Genomic DNA, 24,706 nt, shown 5'->3' with positions numbered 1-24,706 from the left:
GAAGCAAGCGACCTCGATTGCATGCTATACATGTTAACGGATGACACAGGGCGATAACAAGATTCTCCATGTTATTAGTGCCATCGCATGTATCACTTACTAACAGATGACATGGGGCGATGGTAGGAGTTTCTCCACTACCATTTGTGTCATCAAAAGTTCGAGTCTCACATAGATGGAGGATTACATCTTGTATCCAACTATGATTATTAGGAGCCTTTCTAATATACATGTTTCCGGATGCAACACAGGGCGATAGCACGTATGTGTGAACTATTAGTGTCACAACATGCTTATTCATTCAACTGAAGTGTAACAAATACAACTTCAAAGCATTGAGATTTCATTCAATGAGATACGATATTCAATTGTACAATAGAGAATGTACATTGCTTCAATAAGCATTCTAAGTCATGTTGGACTGTAAGGACACCGCTTAGAGAGTTTGAGATCGAGTAGGAATGTATGAGTGTGATGGCTGGAGAGTGTGTGAGTAGAGTGAAAGTTTGAGACGATAAGAGCGCACCAACAATGTGTTGGTACACAAAGAATAAAATGTATTTATACTTAGGGCACGTAAAGGGTGCGTTCACATGTACAGTGTGCGTGTACTATATACACGGAGGTCACCGGGCCTTTATATCCCAACAACCTTCCACTTAAAGATCCGATATGAACCTCTAGCTAACCAACTCCCACTAGTCGAATGCAATGCTCGTGTTGAGTCTTGCTTAGAGTTTTAGTGAGAACATCTGCAGGGTTATCTTGTGTTTTAATCTTGGTCAATGTGATTTGATCATCTTTCAGAATCTGTTTGATGAAGTGATATCGCACATCTATATGCTTTGTGCGTGAATGACACATGGCATTCTTAGCAAGATACACGGCACTCTGGCTATCACATCTCAAAACTGTAGTACCCATAGACATGCCGAGATCATATGCAAGTCTGCTCAACCATATAGCTTCCTTAGAAGCTTCAGTAGCTGATATGTATTCAGCTCAGTGGTACTCAGCTCAACAATGTTTTACAACTTGGAACACCAAGAAACAGCCCCATCAGCAACTGTAAAGACATACCCCCTAGTGGACCTACGAGTGTCCAAGTCACCTACCATGTCTGCATCACAATAACCCTGCAAACTAAGTGCACATAGCAAATACTTTTTCTTTGTGTACCCTTAAGGTATTGAAGAATACACTTGAGAGCCTCCCAATGTGCTTTACCAGGATTTGACATAAACCTGCTAACAACTCCCACTGCATGAGCAATGTCTGGACGAGTAGCAACCATAGCATACATAAGAGAGCCACGAGCTGATGCATAAGGAACTCCCTTCATAGCATTTTCTTCCACGTCATCTTTCGGGCTGTTGGCTTTGCTAAGCTTGAGATAAGGAGGTAAGGATAAAAACAGCAATTTCTGCATTCTATCTCTACAAATCCTCATGCCCAAAATATGCTCTGCATTGCCCAAATCTTTCACGGAGAAAGCTGATTTCAGCTTATTTTTGAGAGCATCCAAGCTAGTCTTTCTTTTCCCAGCTAGTAACATATCATCCACATACAAAACAAGTATTATGGGGCTGCCATCTGTATCCTTAGTATTATGGGGCTGCCATCTTTATTCTTTTTCATGTACAAGCAATGATCTGCATGGCTACGTGTAAACTCATGAGATAGCATAAAAGTATCAAACTTTTTGTACCACTGCCGTGGTGCTTGCTTCAGCCCATACAGGTTGCGTTTTAGCTTACACACCATCTGTTATTTTCCAGGAACTACAAAGCCCTCGGGCTGTTTCATGTAGATTTCCTCATCAATGTCACCATGCAAGAAAGCTGTTTTTACATCAATTTGATACAGCTCTAAATCCAAAACAGCAGTAAGAGCAAAAAGCACACTGGTCATCTTCACAACAGGTGAGAAGACCTCTTGGAAGTCAATCCTTTCCTTTTGTGCATAACCTTTGGCAACTAGCCTTGCCTTGTACTTGGGTTTCCCATCAACTGTCTTGACTTTGTAAACCCGTTTGTTTGGAAGTGGCTTCCTTCCCTTTGGTAATGACACAAGATCTCAAGTATCATTTGCATATAGAAATTTAATCTCTTCATGCATAGCTAGCTCCCACTTACTGCTGAACTCACATGACTTGGCCTCTTTGTATGTAAGAGGCTCACCCTCATCTGTAAGCATCACATAATACAAGGAGGGGTCAAACCTATGTGGTTGCCTTCTTACGCGTGTAGACCTGTGTACCCAATGATCAACATTGTCAGGAATTGAGTCTACATTAGGAGGTATATTATTTTCAGCATGTTGTTCATTCTGTACAGCACCTTCATTTTCATTTCCAGCACCTGCATTTTCATAATCAACAAGCCTATTTTGCTGTCTGTGACCTCCTTGTGCTTCTATTTGCTGTCTATCATCATCTAGCTCAAAAGTAACTGGCTGATCATTAGTTTCAGCCTATGGTACAGCACCTTGAGGTTCATTTTCTGAAGTTATGGGTAGCTGTAAACTTTGAAATTTCACCTTTTTCAGATCTTCATTAGAGGCTAAAGAGCCTTTCAGCAATTTTGCCTCATTAAACACAACATTATGGCTGCGAATAATTTTCTTGGACTGAGGTAGCCACACTCTGTAGCCAAATTCACCCTCATCGCCATAGCCCATGAAAATGCCTTTGGTGGATTTTGGGTCAAGTTTGTTCCTCAGCTCATCCCTAACATGTACAAAAGCATCACAGCCAAATATATGTAAATGGTCATATGAGGCCGATTTGCTAGACCAAACCTCCTTAGGGATGCCATTATTTAAGGACCTATTTGGAGAGCGGTTACAAATGTGAACCGCGGTTTTGAGTGCCTCTCCCCAAAATGCACGAGGGAGATTGGCAGTGGACAGCATGCACCGCACTCTTTCACATAAAGTCCTGTTACATCTTTCAGCCACCCCATTTGAAGGACTGTAAGGGGCTGTAAGCTCCCTCTTAATACCATGTAAGTCACAAAATGACTTGAATTCAGTCGATGTGAACTCACCCCCATTATCAGTTCTCAAGCATTTCAGCTTTCTATCTATTTGAGTGGTCACAAATGCATGAAAAGTTTTAAAAACAACAAACACTTCACTTTTCTTTTTCAGCAAGTACACCCAAATCTTCTTGGAACAATCATCAATAAAGGAGACAAAATATGCAGTACCACCCAATGATTTCACGGGCATACTACATACATCAGAATACACTAAGTCCAAGACATTGGACTTACGAGAGACACCAGAGTAAAAGGAATTTTTTATTTGCTTTCCAAACTGACACTCATTACAAAAATCAAGTTTAGAGCCTTTTCCATCAACCCTCTTCAGAGAGGCAAGAATATCAAGTCCTTTTTGGCTCATATGGCCCCTAATCTCTTATGCCATAACTCCAAGTGGCTGCAAATTTCAGCAATTGCAAGAAACTTGCCATTCAAGGCTTTACAATGCAAACAATATAATGTGCCCTTCTTGGTTCCTTTTGCAATCAGCATGGAACCCTTTTTTACTTTCCACAAACCACCACCAAACAGTGTGGTGTAGCCATGAAAGTCAAGATGACCAACAGATAGTAAGCTCTTTTTAATGCCAGGCACATATTTGACATCTTTCAACACAAGCTCTTGACCATTGTCTAAAGACAAGTGTATGGTGCCAATCCCATCAATGCTGTAAGCATGGTTATTTCCAAGATACACCTTTCCATAACTGCCTGCATTAAACATGGCAAAACACTCCAAGCAAGGAGTTACATGGAAAGAGGCACCAGAGTCTACAATCCAAGTCTGAGTGACACCATCATCAACTGATAAGAGTGCATCAATCACATCAGGCTTGGTAATCTGCATATCCTGCATGTGACATACAAGGGCATCATAATCAACTGCACATAATACATCAGCCTCTGTATCTGAAAGCTCCTCTATGACCACACTGGAGGCCACATTGGCCTTTTCTTTGCCTTTGGATGTCTCCAATGCATCTGTCTTTTCTTCCTTCTTCTTTTTATCTCCTGCATTCTTCTTTCTCTCTTGTTCCTTCTTGTAGTACCTGCAATCAGGTCTCTTGTGGCTCTTGCTCTTGTTTCTCTGCCTTGCATATGCATTTTTCTTTTCAGCCCTGCCTCTTACATTATAAGCTGAGTTGCTGCCTTCTCCACTAGACATACGTCTTATTTCTTCATTCAAGATAGAACCCCTCACCCCATCATATGAGAGATTGGGGTTATTGCTGAGTGAAACCACCAAGGTTTCCCACAAGTCCGGCAGTGCCATGATAAAAAAGATCGCCCTCAACTTATCATCAAAGTCCAAGTTTGCATCTGAGTGAAACCACCAAGGTTTCCCACAAGTCCGGCAGTGCCATGATAAAAAAGATCGCCCTCAACTTATCATCAAAGTCCAACTTTGCATCTTTGCTGATTTAGAATCCCTGTAAATGCACTCAAGTGCTCAGCTTGCAGACTTTGACTCATCCAGTCGCGTATTCACCAACTTGTGCATTAAATGCACTTGATTAATAGATGTGGTGATCTCATAAGTAGTTTTCAGCTTCTCCCATATTGCATAACTTGTGTCTAAACCCTTAATGTCTGTCAGAATGTCATCAGTGACACCCATCTTTATGTAAGCCACAACCTTTTTATTCACTCTGGTCCAATCTGCATCAGACATTAGTGCGGGTTTATCTTCCTGCAAAGCATCCTCACAATCCTTCAGGAACAAAATGCCCTGTATACGGTCTTTCAAAAGGTCAAATCCATGACCATTAAACCGTTTAATCTCCATCAAACTCTTGATGTCTGAACTGGAAGAAGTTGCAGCCATTTTATCACGAACACAAGAGTAAATGCACTAATCTGCGAAAGCACAAGCTGAACCGGCAAAATACCCTACTGTTTTTCCTCAACCAAAAATAAATCTCTGCTGTTTATACATTAACCGGCCACTGCACGAGCAAAAGATGCAGAAATTTACCAAATTCTGCGCAAATCCCCAAAATTTCAAGTCCAAAATTGCATGAATGTCAGTCAATCTGACCTAGCTGAGTAAAGCTTTGCCAATACATGAAAAGCCCCAAATTTTTGGGGTCTAATGTTAGGAAATTTTACCCAAAAAGACAAAATTTCGACAAAATTTGCAAAATCCCCAATTTAATTGAGGTTACTGCTCACGATGTCTGCAATTTTTGACTCAAAAGTCACTGACAGGCATGAATGATGCCAAATCTGGGAAAAGCTCCAAATTTTGTGGCCCGATTTGCACAGATTTTGAAACTATGCCTCTGGTGTGTACACACCCGCCAAGGCAAGTGGTAATGAGGGGATTAGAGAAAAATTTGATTTGTTTTTGAAAAAAAACGAAGGAGCTAATAGGAGGGGGGTCCATTGACCCCCGTTGCGTCACGTCGCCCGTCATGCGAACTGCCCGCGGAGGTCGCTTGTACGTCGCGTCGTTCTAGTTGTCGCCTGCACATCACATCACGCCTGACTGACGCTTGCCCGTCAGAGCTACCTGCCTGTCGCCTGTCACACGACGTTTGACGCCTGCCTTTTCGTTGGTTCTGTCGCCTGTCACACGACGTCTAACGGCTCCCTGCTACAGTCGCCTGCTGACTGTTGCTACACGCCTGTTGCCGCAAGCCCAGCAGCCGTCGCCTGCATCTTGAAAGCGTGCAGAGTCTTGGCTCTGATACCAGTTGTCAGATTGTAAGGAGACAGGTTAGAGAGTTTGAGATCGAGCAGGAGCGTATGAGTGTGACGGTTGGAGAGTGTGTGAGCAAAGTGAAAGTTCGAGATGATAAGAGTGTACCAACAATGTGTTGGTACACAAAAAATAAAATGTATTTATACTTAGGGCACGTAAAGGGTGCGTTCACATGTACAGTGTGCGTGTACTATATACACGGAGGTCATCGGGCCTTTATATCCCAACAAGTCACTGTAGATTCCAGTAAGAAAGCTTCTCGGTAAAGTTGCAATAACAGAGGCGAATCTGCCAATTCAGCCTCTTCCATCCATTTGGCATCCATTGGTGAATAGTTCTTGAACTTCACCAAAAATCTTCTTATAACTCTACCTTTCACTTTCCTATCCTTATGTGCCAGGATTTGCTTAGGAATTAGTATCTCATCTAATTCCTCTACTTCAAGTTGTTCCTCTTGAACTAAATCTTTTGGCAGTTCACCAATAAAAGGCCTCAATAGGCTCACATGGAATGCATTATGAATTTTCAAATTCTCTGGCAATTTCAGCCTATATGCTGTGTTGTTGATCTTCTTTGAGACTTGAAAAGGGCCATAATAACGCATACTCAACTTTGAAAACAAACGTTCCTTGCCCTTTTGTTTTTTCAAACGTGCCTTTTCAAAACGCAATAAGACCCAATTATCCTTTTTGAACAAGAGCTCCTGATGATGACTATCAGTAGCTCTTTTCTGTTTAGCTTGTGACTTTTCTAGGGCATACTTGACCTTTTTATATGCTTCTTCCCAATCTTTTATATAACGATCTATTTCAAAGATGATATCTTTTGTCTGCAAAATGGGAGGCAAATTCTTTCACCTTCCACAATCTCAAAAGGTGCTTTGCGAGTAGATGAGTGCACTGTATTATTGTATGCATACTCAACCAATGGCAAGTAGTGTTCCCAAGAAGTCTTATGATCTGAAACATAACACTTCAGTAAATCTAAAATAGTCGAATTTGCTTCTTCAGACTGTCCATCAGTTTGTGGATGGAGAGAAGATGAAAATTTCAGTGTAGTGTCCATGTTTTCAAACAATGCTTTCCAAAACAAGCTAGTCATTCTTGGGTCTCTATCACTGACAATTGACCGTGGCATTCCATGGTACTTGAAGATATTTTGTATAAATAGCTTTATCATGTGTTCTGAGTTAACCTTTTTCCTTACAGGAATGAAATGTGCGTGTTTGTTGAATTTGCAAATGATAGTCTAGATTCCATCATTCCTTGAAGAAGTTCTTGGAAGATCAAAAATGAAATCCATGGCAATACTTTCCCATGGCCTTTCTGGAATAGGCAGTGGTTGCAATAACCCTGGTGCCTTTTGTCTATCAAATTTGACCTTTTGACATATAATCCAAGATCTGACATATGCATCAATATTAGATCTCAAGGCTGGCCAATCGAAGAAAGTCTCTACCACTTTGACTGTAGCATCAATACCACAATGTCCTGCATACGGTGGAGCATGACTTTCTAATAAAACTTTTGGCCTTAGCTGTTTTGTAACACAGTCTTCCATGCATCAGGATAAAGCCTTCTTTGAACACATAATGATCATGATGTTGGCCATTGATCAACTGTTCATAGATTTTAGAGAAATCTTCATCATCAACATACTGCTCTTTCATATCATCCAATTCATGGTGATAAGGAATTGAAACAGCTGACACCTGTGGTTTGCGAGATAAAGCTTCTGCAACTACATTCTTCTTGCCTTCCACATGCACTATCTGAAAATGAAACATAGATAAGAAATTTGCCCAACGCATGTGTTTCTCTGACAATTTAGCCTGTGTGAGAAAGTATCTAAGTGTTTGATGATCCGTTTGCACTACAAAATCAGCACCAAGCAAATAGTGCTTCCAACTAGAGAGTGCATGGATCATAGCCAATAATTCTTTCTCATAAATTTGGTAAGTCCTTTCAACGACAGAAAGTACTCTACTCTCGTATGCCACAACTCGGCCATTCTGCATTAATATAGCACCAATGCTGTTTCCACATGCATCACACTGCACTACAAATGGCTTAGACAGCTCTGGCAAAATAAGTACTGGATCTGTTGTTATTTTCCCCTTCAAATATCTAAATGCTGATTTCTCTTTGTTAGTCCATTGCCATTTGACATCCTTCTTTTCAAGCGTATGTAAAGGAGAAGCAATCTCTGCAAAGTGTCTTACAAATCTTCTGTAGTAAGAGCATAGGCCAAGAAAACAGCGGACATCATGAACAATTTTCAAGTCTGGCCAAGAGACAATTGCTTCTATCTTTGCAGGATCCATCTTCACACCATCTTTGGAAACTATGTGCCCAAGGAAGTGAATCTCTTCCAAAAAGAACTCTTCTTACCATTAATGAGCAATCTGTTACGCTTAAGCTCATTAAAGACTGCAACTAGGTGTTTTCTATGCTCCTCTTCATTCTTTGAAAAGATAATCATATTATCAAAGAATGTGCCAACGAAACTTCGATAAGGGCGGAAAATTCTATCCATCATCCTGTTAAACATAGCAGGAGCATTGGTCAATCCAAACGGCATGACTAAAAATTCATAGAGACCAAATGTCGTTCTAAAAGCAGTCTTATGGATATCCTCTGGCTTGATTCTGATCTGATGGTATCCACTTTTTAAATCTATCATGCTAAACATTCTTGCTCCCTGTAATCGATCAAGAATGGAGTCTATACTCGGAATCGGAAACCTATTCTTGATCGTGTTCTTATTCAAGGCTTTGTAGTCAATACACATTTGCCAAGAGCGGCCCTTTTTCTGAACTAGCAACACAGGTGAACAAAACGGAGAACTACTGAGCTAAATTAGTCCTTTCTCTAAAAGTTCATTAACTTGTGTCATAATCTCTTTCTGCTGCGCTGCACTGACCCTGTACGGTGGCCTATTGGGCGGACTAGTCCCTGGAATAAGATCTATGGTATGATCTTCAGGCCTCTCAAGGGGTAACTCTCCTGGTAATGAATCTGAGAAACAGTCACTGAATTTATCCAAGAAAGCCCTTCTACTTTCATCTAGTACAGACACATTACTGTCAACTTTATTAACTTGCTTTGCAAAAACCAAGTACGTAGAAATACGATTTTTCATTACAGAAGTAATTGCAGAAGCAGAAACAACTGGGATCGACTCTCCTCTAAGCTTCACATCTAACACATGAGTCTTGTTCCTATGTACAAGAGTAATCGTTCTATTGCAAGTATCCAAGATAGCATGCTTCCTGTGGCACCATGGGATACCCAACAGAACATCACAGCCCTTTAGAGGCATAATATGGAACTCCTTTGTGTCCACATAGCTCTGAATATACATACGAAGTTTGCCAAGAATGGGGATGACAGGTTCAGTATGTCTTGGGTATGCCAAATCAGCTTGTCCTACTAGTCCCATTTCCTCGGGACGTATGCCCAATTTAGCTGCCAATGCTGGTGAGATAAAGTTTGCACGAGCTCCAGGATCAAAGAAAATAAGCACTGTGGAATCTCTGATCTTTCCCCAAGCTCTGCACAATTTTGTAGCATCATCAACTGATTGATCTCCCATCATATCAGGCACTAAGCCAATGCTGGGCTTCTTTTTACTTGGCGCATCTTTATCCTCCGCATCTTTAGAAAACTGCTGTGGGCACTTGGAAGCAATATGGCCTTTCTGTTCACAAATAAAGCATTTTCCAGCCATCATTAAAGCCTTTCTTTCTTCAAATGTTTTACCAAAAAGTGGTCTCTTTTGTCCTTTACCCTGTTTAAAAGAAGTCTGAGGTTGCTGCTGAAATCTTTTCTTCCAAAGAGACTTCTTTGTAAAACTGGTTCTTTCTGGAAATTGCTTCTTCTTCTTGCCAGGATCCTGCTTAAACTGAGAATCCTTCTTTTCAGTGCCTTTAAAGCTGTCAGCTTTTCCTTTCAACAATGCATTTGCTACACCAGCATTTTCAATTAACTGTACCATATTTGTAACCCTAGTCGTGGCACAATAATCCCTGATGGCTTCGGGCAAACCGCAATAGTACTTTTCAATTTGTTCTGACAAGGGCACTGTCTTGTAAGAACTCACGGGCAAAAGTGCTTCCCAAAATTTCTTATTGTACTCTTTTAAATCTGTACAATTTGCCGCGTCTAATTTATGCCATGCAGTCATGACATCTACTTCAAACGTGTTAGTTAACCATGAGGCTGGGAACAACTGTTTGAAATGAACCCAAGTGGCAGGTGCATATCCTTGCATCAACAATATATTCCACCACTGCAAAGCATTACCTTTCAAAAAAGTTGCAGCCTTCCGCACCTTAGAAGTGTCAGTAAAATTCCCTCATGTGTAAGCTGCATCAAACTGCTGTATAAATGTCAAAGCTTTCAGCTTATCTTGCATACCACTGAAGGTTTCAAACTTTATTGCATGACCACCCTCTTTATAGTCTTTAGACTTTGCACTTTTTGGTGTCAGGTTGTCATAGACAAGTGGCTGGAAAAAGGGGAGTCCCTTGGGTGCATTATGAGCTTTCATTTCACCTGTCTTAGCTGCCATATGCCCACTAGGCTGAGAAAAACCAGCGGCTGCATTTTGTACTCCAGGCATCAAATAAGGACTCTGTAGAGTTTGATAACCGGGCTGTAGACCAATATTAGCGTAAAGTGGGTTCATTGCCTCAATAGGCATTATTCCTAGTGGCCCTCTAGGCAAGTATCCCTGATAAGCCATGGGTAATCTAGCCTTTGCTTGAAAAACTGACCCACCACCAAAGTAACCAGGATAAGTAGCAAACTAAGGAGGAATAGTCTGCTGTGCCACTTGTGCATAATTGCCTTGACCATTCACTCCGTGATCCTGTGCTTGTGCTCCTTGTTGCACTGGACCTGTCTCCATGTTTGGTGTCTTTTCCACATGCTCATGCACATTAGAGGTTTGCCTTTTTGAGCACTCCATGGTATGATGTGATGACTCAGCCTGAGAATCCTCATTATGTGACTTCAAAATTTTTTGCATCCAAGGATTCTTTACCAGATGTTGGAAAGAGCCAACCATACTGACGAGTTGTGCCATAAACAAGTCCTCCTGTTCTTGCTCCTCATCATGTGGTTCAATCTCGGTTCTAGAATGTGCTGACACCTGTGCACCAATACTCTCTCTTTGGTGTCTATGAGCATAAGAAGAACTCTCTTCTTCATGGGGGAGTTTTCCTTTGCCTTTATCCATGTCTGCAATCTCTCTAGTCCTATAATCTCTGTAAAACCTGTGTGTATGACCTTTTCACCCAAAACTATCATAGCTTAAATTCTTACAGAAAAGAATTCAAATCTCGGGGATGGAACCATGCAACCGGTCTATGACTCATATAAAGCGGTAGTTCCTTCAATTAACACCTGGACTTTACATACACACACATAAACAGAGACCTCTCCCTCGCTCAACACCAGATTGGCCCCGAAGACCGGTGCCCCTCTCGGTATTTCTTTATCAATTAAAAGATAGAAAATTACAAAAATGGTAATGTTCCAAAATACATAACCTGTGAACAGTTGGTCTTCATCTCTTCTAAGTAAATCCCACCTGCATAGGAACAGTACAGCATGTCCAGATCAACATCCCTTACTGTCCAGCATGTGCATGATTCACTGTTCTTACTGTCCAATATGTGCAGAATTCACTGTTCTTACAGTCCAGCACAGTGTTCTTACTGTTCAGCATGTGTTGAGTTCACTGTTCTTATTCAGCATGAGCAGAGTTCACTGTTCTTACGATTCAGCATGTGCAGAGTTCACTGTTCTTATTCCGCATGAACAGAGTTCACTGTTCTTATTCAGCATGTGCAGAGTTCACTGTTCAGATTCAGCATGAATAGAGTTCACTGTTCTTATTCAGCATGAGTAGAGAAAACACAGAATTGTACCTTCGATGGAATCAATCCATAATGCAAAGCGTCTCTTTTGAGAATAGAGAGAGAGAGGTGATCAGAGGGAGCAAGCTCCACCTCCATGCTTGAGTCAGAGACGTAGAAGTACTCTCCATGGCTGGTTTTCTTGCAGCAGTCTGCCCTCAGCTCCTCCAAACTTCATTCTCCCATTTGCTGCTTATGCCTATTACGTTTTTTAAAGAATGCTCTCTCTCTCTCTCTCTCTCTCTTTTGGGAATTTGTGCCACATGGCATACATGCAACAATTTTCCTGTTTAAACTTGCCGGTCTAAAATTCTCCATGATCAGTGCAAAATTTGACCTCGGCACAGACCAAAGAATTAATCCTCGTGTAAAAACAAAGACAATGACGCAAACAAATTCTGGGGTCCAAAAATAGTAACTCCCTAAATTTTAGGGATGGTGACCCCTGCATTCCTCAAGTTGTTCTGTGCAACTTTTATCATTGCGACCACATCAAAAGTGTAATGTGGCTCAGTTACAGTGACTTTTATTCCGTGAGCATTCTTACATGTGCATCTTCTATCTTGGCCAGACTCATTGTCATGCACCATTTCCAGCGGCTAAGCACACAGTCCCAAACTACTGGCATTCTATTCTTCAATGCCCATTAAATATGGAACTGGTTCTAAGGCTCAGATAAATCATTAGTCCAATTTGTCCCAATGACTGCCTCTTTTGGCCATGCAAAGATCCCGCTTATTGCAAGAGAACTCTGGGGGTAAAAAGCAACAGCAACAAAAGAAAATAAAAATAAAATATTTATATAAGTAAATAAGAAAAGCAACTGTAAAAAGTATCACCACCTGGTGACATTTTGTCCTGGCATGGTAGACTGGGTTTTTTGCCAATAGAATGCTGCTAATGTTGTTACAATATATGATGACTCCGCCATCAATTTCAATCCCCATGTCACATAACACCAATCTCAGCCATGTTTGCTCACATGCTATTAATGCAATATCTCGGTACTCAGCTTTTATACTTGATAGAGCAACTACAGGTTGCTTTTTATTGCTCCAACTTACCATGGTTGATTCAAATGAAAATGCATAACCACTGGTGGATCTCCTATCCATAAGATTACTTGCCCAGTCCGCATCAGTATACCCAAACAAGGTAGGCTTTATTCCCTTCTCATAGAATAAGCCAAATCCAATTGTTTTCTTCAAATACCTTAGAACTGTCCTCACTGCATCCAAATGTGATTTACATGGTCTTTGCATAAATTGGCTAATCAATCCAACAACATAACTTAAATCTGGCCTTGTAATGGTTAAGTAGATAAGACTACCAACCATCTTTCTAAACATAGTCACATCTTCCACATATTGCCCATCATCAATCATTTTGATGTTATGATCCAAGGGAGTATCCACTGGCTTACATCCTGTCATGACATACTTCTCCAACATCTCCAGAGAATACTATCTTTGTATCAACCAAATACCATGAGATGTATCAATGGCCTCGATCCCCAAAAAAATATCTCAACAAACCAAGTTGCTTTATGTTAAGTTCTTTATGAAGACCATGCTTAACTTCAGCAATCTCCCTCTCAAGTGTACCCATAATAATGAGGTCATCAACATAGATGACAACCACAACCATGCCATCCTCTGTGTGTCTCACATGGATTGAGTAATCAGCCATAGTTTGCTGAAATCCAATGTTGCACAAGAATCTACTAATCCTCTCACACTAAGCTCTTGGTGCTTGCTTTAGTCCATACAATGCCTTGTTTAACTTGCATACATAATGCGGGTATTTAGGATTCACATACCCTTCAGGCTGATCCATGTACACTTTCTCTTCTAAATTCCCATTCAAGAATGTATTTTTCACATCCATTTGATACAATTTGCAGCCGTATATAGAAGCCAAAGTAATCACTGATCTCATTGAAGTCATCTTTGCCATTGGACTAAATGTCTCCTCATAATCCAATCCATATGTTTGTGCAAAACCCTTTGCAACTAGCCTTACTTTATACCTTTCTAGAGAACCATCCGATTTGCACTTGACTTTGTACATCCATTTACAACCAATTGATTTCTTTCCATGAGGTAACTGCACTAAATCCCAAGTCTTGTTTTTCTTCAATGTATCCATCTCCTCATCCATAGCTTGTTTTCATTCTTTGCTTTCCACTTCTTCCTCAAAGCAAGTAGGTTCCACATGCTGTACATAAGAAACCATAGAAGCATTGCATCTTTATAAACCTATTATATGTCAATCTATCAACAGGATATCTAACCCTTTCTGATCTCCTCAATTGAGGTGCATTAATTGGTGTCTCAACTGCTCTTGCATATGGTGGCACATATTTTCTTGCACTTCTAGTAATCGGAGTTTTTACATGAGGAATACCATACTCATGATGGATAGATTCATCCTCTGAATTTTCAGCCATAGGCCTCTTGCCTTTTGCAATTTCCGCACTCTTTCATGAACTCCTCAACTTGCCACTCTATGGACTATAGCTGCCACTGCTTTCTGCATTCTCTCGAGGTCTAGACATATCTGCTAAGTGCTGATTTCCAAGCTTACCATTTGTTGAAAATTTCTTCCCATGAGCATCATCATCACTACTCTGAGAGGAATCCAAGTCCATTGCAATCTTGGGCTTGTACCATGACTCATACTCACTAAATTTGACATCCCTACTAATGTAAACTTCCTTATGTTAGACAATCATTTCCTAGATAGTCGTACGGTAGTGCCACGTCAACGCAGAGGACAGCCACATTAGCACTGTATAGTAGAGGACACATCAGGAGTTGAATAGTTTACTGTTAGTAGTCGGACAGTTTTTTACTGTGGTCGGTTGCATTTAATGCAGTCGACCTGGTGCAGGGTATTTATGATTTATTGGCTATTTATAGCCTGTTGGTGTGGCACACTCTTAGCTATCACTCATTCTGATCTTGAGATTTGTTGGCTGAGATTGATTGCACTCAGGCTGACGGAGATTGAGGTCTTCAAGAGGGACACACACAGATATTTCCTCTGTCCTCGTGTATATTTCTGCACTTTTATATAGCATACTACACTGCAAATTTTCTGCGTTACACTCCTTTTCTCTCTCTCTCTTCTCTCTGTGTTCACTCTCTCTTAGTCTTTGTCCTACGCTTCCGCATCGCTGCACTTTGACATGGTATTAGAGCAGTGAAGATGGACTGATTGAGTGCTGAACCTACCTAAAGAGGATATTTCAGCGCGACACAAGGCTGTGTTTCCAGGATTTGAGGGTGAGCAGAGGGGCTGTACATTGGATCAAGGCTGAAGCCAGTGTGGGCGTGTGGGAAAGGAGTCCAACTGGTGAATTTGTTGCAGGTTATTGCTGTTCGAAGGGGAGGAAGGTTGCGTTTTAGGCCTTCCATTGCAGATTTTACATTTTCATCGCCTCCGGTGTGTGAAGAAGGTTTGGGCAGCGGCGGAACCAGCCCTAGAAGGCTGAGCTTACACAATCAAAGGGGGCTGATTTTGCATTTGTGCAGGCATTGCAGGTGAATATGTCTACAGAGAGTGATTTGGAGTTCGAGGTGATCATGGATAGGAAGGTGCCTTTTCTACCGGCTCATCCATTGAATCAGAAGCTTGATGGTGACAATTACTATATGTGGCGGGTAATGATGTTGGCCATTTTGGAGTCTTATGATTTGGCGGAACTAGTGATGGAGGAGATTAACGGGCCCTCGGTGAGAGTCTAGAGATGAGTCCAAACTCTCTTCCAATGCTCGTGCGGAGTTGACCAAGGCTCAGTCTCATTGGGACAAATTGAATGCCAGGATTCATTATTTTCTTTTTCTGTCTTGCACCACAGTCGTGATAGCTCACATCGAGCACTTGACGGTGGCTCAAGAGATATGGTTGGAGCTCCACTAGATGTACAACCGGATGACCCTGATGAAGAGGGTTTCTTTGGAGGTGCAAATGCGGATCTTGTTCATGAATAAGTCTTCTTCGCTTCAGGAACAGATCAACAAGCTTCGGCAACTTCAGATGCAGGTTCAAAATGTGAGGAAGCCTATTTTCTCCGAAGACATGGCGATCACTTTATTGTCCCAGTTGCCACGATTCGGTACCTTTTATTCCGCTCTTATTGCATCAGGACGGGAGTTGACTCGTCGGTGGGAAGAGTTGGTTCCTATAGTCTTGGTCCAAGAGGAATAATTGAAGGGACAGAATGCTTTCAAATCGAAGGCTTTGATTGGTCAAGCCTCTTAGAAGAAGGGGAAGGACCAAAAGAAGAAGGAGGACAACAAATCCAAGAAGGACAAGGAGAAGGAATCGACTTGCCATATTTGTGGTAAGACTGGTCATTGGAAGAAGGATTGCCCCGACAAAGACAAGGACACCAAGAAGGACACGAAGGATTCTAAAGTGGTGGTTGCACCCTTATCAGGTGTTTTTCTACACTTAGCAGTCATTGAGGATTCTTCACCGAAGACTTCTGATGCTGCGATGGCAGCTTCCCAGACTCGTGAGTGGATTGTGGATAGTGGTGTCTCCTGGCATATGACTCCTCCCATTGGTGTTGCCCATTTCCGACCTTCGGGTAGGCAGATTCTCATTGGAGACAGCTCTTCTGTGTCTATTGCTGTGCGGGGTGAGATGCAGCTTATTCTAGATGGACGTAGTGGTACCCACACTTTCGAGATATTGCATGTGCCAAGCTTGGGGTATCATTTACTTTGGGTCCATAAGAGTTGTGCTCTTGGCCTCTTGGTGGAGTTTGACAGTGATACTGTTGGAGTCCTTGATTGTGGATCGAGGAAGGTTCTCTTAGCAGTGTATGAGGAGAATGGCATCTACAAACTGAAGTCTTCTACAGCTCTTACCTCTCTTCTTCTTACCTTTGAGACACAGTCGGAGCTATGGCATGCTTGGTTTGACCACCTGAACTATGAGTATCTTCGGAAGGCGTCGCGAGGATTGTTTATCTGAGGTTTGTCAGACATAGTGGTGAGCCATCAGCCATGTGTCTCCTGCATTCATGGGAAATTGCATCGGGATGCGATTCCCAACAAAGCTTTGTGGCGGTCTACTTCACCTATGGAGCTTGTACCTACAGATCTTTGTGGCTTGATGAGAACCGAGTCCCTGAAGGGGAGCTTGTATTTCATGTTGATCGTAGACGACTACAATAGGATGACATGGGCCTATTTCTTGACATTGAAGATGGAGGCTTTCTCTCACTTCAAGGATTGGCTTCTCTTCGAGGAGAACTGATCTGGCCGGCGACTAAAGACCTTGCGTTTAGACAAGGGCAATGAATTTATGTTTAATGAGTTTGCTCGTTTTTGTGCAGATAGGGGCATTCACCAGGAGTTTGCTAATACCAACACTCCTCAAGAGAATGGCATTTTGGAGCGGAAGAACCAAAGTGTGATCGAGATGGCATGCACCATGATGGAGCACTGGCAGACACCTCAGTTTCTGTGGCCCGAGACAGTGGCTACTGTAGTTCACATCCTCAATCGATCTCCCACTTCGGCCGTTGATAGGATGACTCCTTTTGAGGCTTACTTTGGGACTAAGCTTGATGTCTCTTATTTCAAGATCTTTGGGTGTGACGCCTATGTGCACATCTCGAAGACATAGCATGACAAGCTCGAGGCGGCTTCCCGATGACAGGTTTTGTTGGCTATAGCTCCCAATCCCAAGGTTATCGTCTGTTTGATCTCGTCAAGCGTGATGCCTACATGAGTCGAGATGTGCGGTTCGTGGAAGTTCCGACCATTGAGGGGGGTAAGGAGCACCATGTACTTGGAGATCCAGGGGAGAGTTAGGCTCTTGAGACAGTTTCTTTGGAGTCAAAGCCTCAAAGTATTCTCTTCCATCGGCCACCCCCGAGGAGCTTCTGCCGATGGATGTACTTGAGTCTTCAGCAGATGGAGAGCGATGGGTCCGGCGTATGACGACTATTCGAGCTGTTCTTGCCTTGGCTGGCCATAGGAGATGGCCTATCTATCAGTTGGATGTGAAGTCGGCCTTTCTCAACGGTAATTTGCAGGAGGAGATCTATGTTGAGCAGCCTCTTGGCTTTGGGTCCTCGGATGGGAAAGTCTACAGGTTGAAGAAGGCCTTGTATGGTCTCAAGCAGGCTCCGCGTGCATGGAACGAGAAGATTAACTTGTTTCTTCAGTCGAAGTTGGGATATGGGCGCTCCAAGGCCGATCCGCAGCTTTATGTGCACACTTTCGAGGTTGGTCATGTGTTGTTTGTGTTGTATGTTGATGATTTGATTCTAAGAGGGGATCATGCACAGAAGGTCCGAGAGACCAAGATAGCTTTACATCAGACGTTCCAGATGACGGATTTGGGGCTTCTTAATTTCTTCTTGGGTCACGAGATTTATCAATCTTAGAGGGGGATTTTAATCTCTCAGCAGAGATACATATAGGAGCTCTTGGTGACTTTTAAGATGGAGACTTGGCGGCCCATTTCTACTCCTATGGATCCGAATTGGAAGGTCACTTCACACTTAGATTTTCCCTTGACGAATGCTTCTCGCTACTGTCAGTAGATTGGATCCTTGATTTGGCTTCTCAACACGTGTTTATCTTTGTTTTGCTGTGGGTCTTTTGACAGGGTTCATGAGTGAACCCAAACAGGTGCATTGGCAGGCTGCTCTGAGGATTCTTTGGTATTTGCGGGGGACCTTTGATTTAGGGATTTCTTATCCCGCAGGCGGAGATGCTTTAGATCTTGTTCTTGCAGGTTGGAGTGACTCGGATGTTAAGATGACAAGCTCAACACATGTGGACATTGATGATGGACTGCCAGGTTAGATGGGTCCATACGTCTACACTTAGCACGTCGGTGGTCATTATGACTCTCACATGGCCACTGACTCATTACTTATTATATTCAGGTTGTTACACCTATTTACAGCTGGCATAGTTATAGCGCCAATCGACTAGTGTAGTCGGTTATGCATTGTTTGACTTAGTAGGTCACTTTCCTTTATGTTGCATCTTATCTATACTTTGTGTACATTGTAAAGAGTGTGGAAGAAGAAGAAGAAATCAACAAGAAAACGTTTTGGCCTCCATCTCTCTTCTTGTCTCTTGAGTGAGCTTATCCTTGTGCATTCTGTGTGTGTTCGGCGCATCATCTTGAGCAACTTCCCCCACCACGCTATTCTTGACATGGTATCAGAGCCGCACCACTGAGAGAGGCTGATTTCGAAGGTTGAAGCAAAGGAGAAGAAGCAAGGTTCGAGCAAGTAAGCCACGGGTAAGAAGCTCTCCCATCCTTCCACTCTTTCTCTTGGATAGTGCCTGTGGAGGCACCGGAAGCAGGACAGAGCAAAAATTTAAGATTGCAGTGAGATTTGGTGTGCGCGAAGAGCGCTGTATATTCTGCAGAAAAGCCCTTTAGGGTTTATGCGCAGTTATTTTGGGCATTTGAGGCCGTTTCAGGGCCCGTTTTAGAGCCGCAAGGTTGCGGACAGCAGTTGCAGGATACGTTGTGACTTGGACTGTATTGACCGAAAGTGGGTGCACAGGTTATAGATTTCAGATCTGTAAGTTCAAAGGTGTTTACCAGTGAGTAAACACAAGGTTTATTTGCAAACATGTTACAGATTGCATGTATCGTTGAGCAGACAATGAAAAAGGCTGTCTGGTGTATTGCTGTGCACTACAGGTCAAGGATTGCAGAAGATTTGTTTGCTGTTGGTATTAATTTTGTGATAATGGCAGAGAACAGTGGAAGCCAAATCATTGAGAAGCTCGACAAGAACAACTACCCTTCATGGAAGTTCCGTGTCATGAACTTCCTTATTGGAAAAGGCCTCTACGAGTTTGTTTCAGGTGAAGAAAAGGAGCCGGAGATGAGTGATCCTCCAACGGCAGAAGAGACAAAGGCACGGAAAGAATGGAATGCAAAAGATAAGAAGGTCATGTATTGGTTGTCTGCAGTAATTGACAATAATATGCTGGGACACATTAGAAATGCAGAGAATTCATATGCAGCTTGGACCATACTTGAAAGTATGTTTTCTGTAAATACAAAGGCACGAAAGATTCAACTCAAGCAAGAGTTGAATACATTGAAGAAAGGGAAGATGTCCATCAATGAGTATGCACTGAAGGTAAGAAGCATTGCAGATGCATTGGCAGCGATTGATGCAATGCCCGATGATGATGATTTGGTGTCGTCTACCTTGGGTGGACTTAACAATGAAAAGGCTTGGAAGTCTTTTGTAACTTCCGTATATGTCAGAAAGCCATTTCCAGATTTCGATGAGTTGGTCTCCCTTATGATCACTGAAGAGATCAACATGCAGAGTGAGACATCTGAAAGAAGTCGTGAACAGGTCCAAGCTTTCTACTCTAGTTCAGGAAGGGGACGTGGTAGGTTCTCTTCAAGAGGCCGTGGTACAGGACGTGGTAGTGACAACCAACAAAACAGATTGAATCAACAATTTAGCGATATGCAGGTTTCAGGAGGTCGTGGTAACTTTAGAGGCAGGGGGAGCTTTAGAGGAAGAGGTGGATGGCAAAATAGAGGCTCTTAACAATTCTGGTATTGTGTGTCACTACTGTGGCAAAACAGGTTATATTGCAGCCCAATGTTATGCTAAGAAAGATGATATTCGCAGTGGTAAGTTGCAGCAAGGAAACTATGCATCGTCTTCACGACAGAATGAAGACAAAAATGAACGTTTGTTTGTTATGCAGCATATGTTGAATGCTGTTACAGGAAAGGGAATACATGAAGATGTTTGGTATGCTGATTCAGGTGCATCCAATCATATGATCAGCCATGCAGAATTGTTTGGAGAGATGCAGGATTTGCAGAATGCAGGTTATGTGCAGACGGGTGATGACTCATGCCACCCAATTTCACACATTGAAAAAATTCCCTTGTCCTTGCATGATGGTAAGACAAAGAGTCTTTCAGATGTATTACATGTGCCATCTATTACAAAGAACTTGGTGTCAGTCGGTCAAATGGTAGAGCAAGGGCTGCAAGTCAGATTTAATGCAAAGGGCTGCTTTGTAGAAGATTTCAATGACAAGTGCAGGTTGGTAGCAAAGGGAAGTAGAGTTGGACGTATGTTTACTTTGGATGCTGGAATTCCTACTATGAATGCTGCTATGTATGCCAAAGGAAAAGGTGTTGTTGCATACATTGAAATTTGGCACAAATGCATTGGACATGCAAATGTACAAAGGCTGAAATTAATGCAGTCCAAAGGGTTGGTTACAGGTTTGCCTATATTTAAAGTTGCAGAATTTCATAAGGTATGCGAAGCATGTCAGTTTGGTAAGCAGGCAAGACAACTCTTTTCACATGACAGAGATGTAAGCAGAAATATCCTTGATGTTGTGCATACAAACATTTGGGAGCCTACACAAAATGTATCTCTTGGAGGCAGTTCATACTTTATTACATTCATTGATGATTATTCTAGAAAGCTGTGGGTATTTTATGAAGGAAAAGAGTGAAGCTTTTGAGCACTTTAGAACTTTCAAGGCTGCAGTTGAAAGAGAAACATGCTTGAAAGTAAAGTGCTTGAGGTCAGATGGAGGGGGAGAGTACCTCTCAAATGAGTTCAGTGATTTTCTGAGGTCTCATGGGATAAAGAGACAGTTCACATGCAGGTATACCCCACAGCAAAATGGGGTTGCAGAAAGGAAAAACAGGCATATTGCAGAAGTTGCACGTGTCTTGATGGCTGAAAAGAATATGCCTAAGCATTTTTGGTCTGAGACTGTTCATACTGCTGTTTATATTATGAACAGAACTCCCATAGCTGCAGTTCATGGTATGACTCCCGAAGAATGTTTTACAGGTAAGAAGCCTGATGTTTCACACTTGAAAGTGTTTGACTGCATTGCGTATGTTCATGTGCCAGATGAGTTGCGGAAGAAACTGGATCCAAAGGCTGAAAAGTGTGTTTTTATTGGATACTCTTTAGAGCAGAAAGGGTATCGCTGTTACAACCCTGTCACATGTAAGTTCAGAGTGAGCAGGGATGTCATCTTTGATGAAATGAGCAGTTGATATGCATCTAGTGGTGATGCATTGGATGATGATGATGATCATGACACTCATGTGCAGGCTAAAAAGCAAGAATCACGAACTCTTAGTGGACCAGAGACATCATCTGGTAGTTCCTGGTCTGGGAGACTAAGGAGTAGCTCTACATCTTCAGGTGCATCTAGTAGCACTATAGGTAAAGACAAAGGAAAGAGTAAAGTGTCAGAAGGCATTGATGCAGTTCTTGATGGAGACTCCAGTGGCTCAGAGAGCTTGGATGATGAGCTTGGCATTTCTTCAGTGAGGACTCCAGGTGTGTAGAGAGCACGCGTTAATGCAAAGACTCCATTGAGTGATCCAGTGGTACGCAGGTCTAGCAGGGTGAGATACCTTGTTAAAAGATTTGGTTTTGAAGGTTATGCAGCTCACCATTATGTTTATATGGTGAAACTAGTTGAGGATGTTGCCTACATGTTTTGAGGAGGTTGTTGGTCATGCTCATTGGGATGCAGCAATGGATGAGGAGATGGCTGCATTAGAGGCCAATAAGACTTGGGATCTAGTATCATTGCCAAAGGGAAAGAAAGCTATTGGATGTAAGTGGGTTTATAAGATTAAGCACAATGCAGATGGTTCTATTAGCAGGTATAAAGCTAGGCTGGTTGCAAAAGGCTTTGCTCAGACATATGGCATAGATTATGATGAAACCTTCAGCCCAGTTGCTAGGATGACAACTGTCAGATGTGTGATTGCTTTGGCAGCAGCCAAAGGTTGGAGGTTGCAGCAAATGGATGTGAAGAATGCCTTCTTGCATGGTGATTTGCAGGAAGAAGTGTATATGGATCAGCCAGTAAGTTATGAAGATTTAGAGCATCCCACGTATGTGTGCAGGTTGAAGAATGCGCTCTATGGGCTCAAGCAAGCACCTAGAGCATGGTCTGACAAGATCAGAGAGTATCTTGTCAATATTGGCTTTTATGTTTCTGATGCTGATCACTCACTTTATGTGAGAAAGGGAGATGCAGGTTTGATCATCATAGTCATCTATGTGGATAACTTGATTATTACAGGTGATAGTGATAGTGGGATTGCTGAAGTCAAGGGCTGTTTGAAGATGAAGTTTGAGATAAAGGATTTAGATGAGCTAAGGTATTTCCTTGGCATTGAGGTGATTAGATGTGATGATGGTATATGGCTGTCCTAAAGACAGTATGGCTTGGATATGTTGTCCAAGTATGGTATGACAGCATGCAAACCACTTTCAGTTCCGTTGGAGCAGAATGTAAAGTTGAGTGCTGATGTTGGGGATGAGATAGAAGATGCTACTATGTTCAGGAGGATAGTGGGGAGTTTGATCTACACGACCATTACAAGGCCAGACTTGAGCTACGCTGTTGGTCTTGTGAGTCAGTTTATGCAAGTACCTAGAAAGCCACACTTGGATGCAATCAGGCAGGTACAGATGTACATGTGTTTGGATACACAGATGCAGATTGGGCTGGTAGTATGTCTGATAGAAGATCTACTAGTGGATACATGTTCTCTCTTGGTAGTGCAGCAGTTGCTTGGAGCAACAAAAAGCAATCTACAGTTGCTTTGTCAAGTACAGAGACTGAGTATAGAGGTGCTGCTGTTGCAGCATGTGAGGTAGTATGGCTGCAAAAGTTATTGGCTGATTTGGATGTGCAGGTGGAAGGTTCGGTTGTCATTTATTGTGACAACATGAGCAGTATATAGTTGGCTAGGAACCCTGTGTTCCATGCCAGGACAAAACATATTGAGGTACACTACCACTTTGTGAGAGAGAAGGTACTAGCAGGTGAGATCGACTTGGTGTATGTCAGCACACAGGATAGCTTGAGGGGGAGTGTTGAGATGACAAGCTCAACATATGTGGACATTGATGATGGACCGCCAGGTTAGATGGGTCCACACGTCTACACTTAGCACGTCGGTGGTCATTATGACTCTCACATGGCCACTGACTCATTACTTATTATATTCAGGTTGTTACACCTATTTACAACTGGCATAGTTATAGCGCCAGTCGACTAGTGTAGTCGGTTATGCATTGTTTGACTTAGTAGGCCACTTTCCTTTATGTTGCATCTTATCTATACTTTGTGTACATTGTAAAGAGTGTGGAAGGAGAAGAAGAAATCGGCAAGAAAACGTTTTGGCCTCCATCTCTCTTCTTGTCTCTTGAGTGAGCTTCTCCTTGTGCATTCTGTGTGTGTTCGGCGCATCATCTTGAGCAACTTCCCCCACCACGTGTTTCGTGACATCGGATTGGGCTGTTGATGTGGACCACTGGCGGTCTACTACAGGTTACTGTGTTACCTTGGGTACATGTGTTATCTCTTGGAGTAGTAAGAAGTAGCCCATGGTAGCCCTTTCTTCTATTGAGGTGGAGTATCGGGCCGTGTCTTCCACCGCATGTGAGGTTGTGTGGCTTCGGAGATTGTTGGAGGAGCTTGGCTGCCCCCAGACTCGTCCTACCCTTCTACGGTGCGACAATGAGAGTTGCATTGCCTTGGTATGGAGTCTTGTATTTCATGCCCGGACGAAGCACATTGAGATCCAGTATCACTTCATATGGGAGAAGCGTCTGGATGGGACCATTGATGTGGAGTACTGCAAGACGGAGGATAATCTTGCAGTTTTGTTTACGAAGGCACTTCCCTAGGCTCTTCTTCAGCAGCATTTCAGATCACTCAATCTTTTGACCCGTCCAGGATCTGAGAGGGGGTGTTAGACAATCATTTCTTGGACAGTTGTACGGCAGTGCCACGTTAGCACAGTACCGCAGAGTGCCATGTCAGCATAGAGGACAGCCACATCAGCACAGTACAGCAGAGGATACGTCAGCAGTTGGACAGTTTTTTACTGCAGTCGGCTGCATTTAATGCAGCCAACCTGGTGTAGGGTATTTTTGATTTATTGGCTATATATAGCCAGTTGGTGTGGCACTCTCTTAGTTATCACTCATTCTGATCTTGAG

The 24,706-nt window shown here is 42.5% G+C and overlaps 1 protein-coding gene and 1 pseudogene across 1 annotated transcript in view; one reads left to right on the top strand and one right to left on the bottom strand.

Annotated features, from left to right (window-relative positions):
• LOC148033042 (uncharacterized) overlaps nt 1–24,706 on the top strand; it is a 45,700-nt gene that overhangs the window by 5,685 nt on the left and 15,309 nt on the right. The window lies entirely within an intron of this gene.
• Nucleotides 8,601–10,988, bottom strand: LOC148033043 (uncharacterized; annotated as a pseudogene).

The sequence above is a fragment of the Lygodium microphyllum genome, chromosome 8 (genome assembly GCF_053477565.2).
Source record: "Lygodium microphyllum isolate KBCC chromosome 8, Lygodium_microphyllum_v1.1.10, whole genome shotgun sequence".
NCBI classification, from domain to species: Eukaryota; Viridiplantae; Streptophyta; class Polypodiopsida; order Schizaeales; family Lygodiaceae; genus Lygodium; species Lygodium microphyllum.
This window is presented reverse-complemented; position numbering and strand designations above follow the sequence as displayed.